The following is a 272-nucleotide window of genomic DNA, read 5'->3' on the forward strand; positions in this document are numbered from 1 at the left end:
TGGCTTCGACGATGAAGGTCTACGGTGAAGTCGGAGTCGCCCGTTCGGAGGTAGCCGGTGATGACGATGACGCTTGCGACTGCTCGGCGGATATCTTTCCCTCTTTGTAGCTCTGTGATCCCATGTCGGTGGCCAGGTTGACCGGTGGTACCCATTTTATGTGGGTTGGATTGTATCGGTTTTAGCCCGGTTTTCCGTCGATTAACCGGGCAATTCTCACTCCTCCTTAATTAATGAAAATGGCAAGTCTTTTGCCTTGTTTCAAAAAAAAA

This window comes from Triticum dicoccoides, chromosome 4A, assembly GCF_002162155.2.
Source record: "Triticum dicoccoides isolate Atlit2015 ecotype Zavitan chromosome 4A, WEW_v2.0, whole genome shotgun sequence".
Lineage (NCBI taxonomy): Eukaryota > Viridiplantae > Streptophyta > Magnoliopsida > Poales > Poaceae > Triticum > Triticum dicoccoides.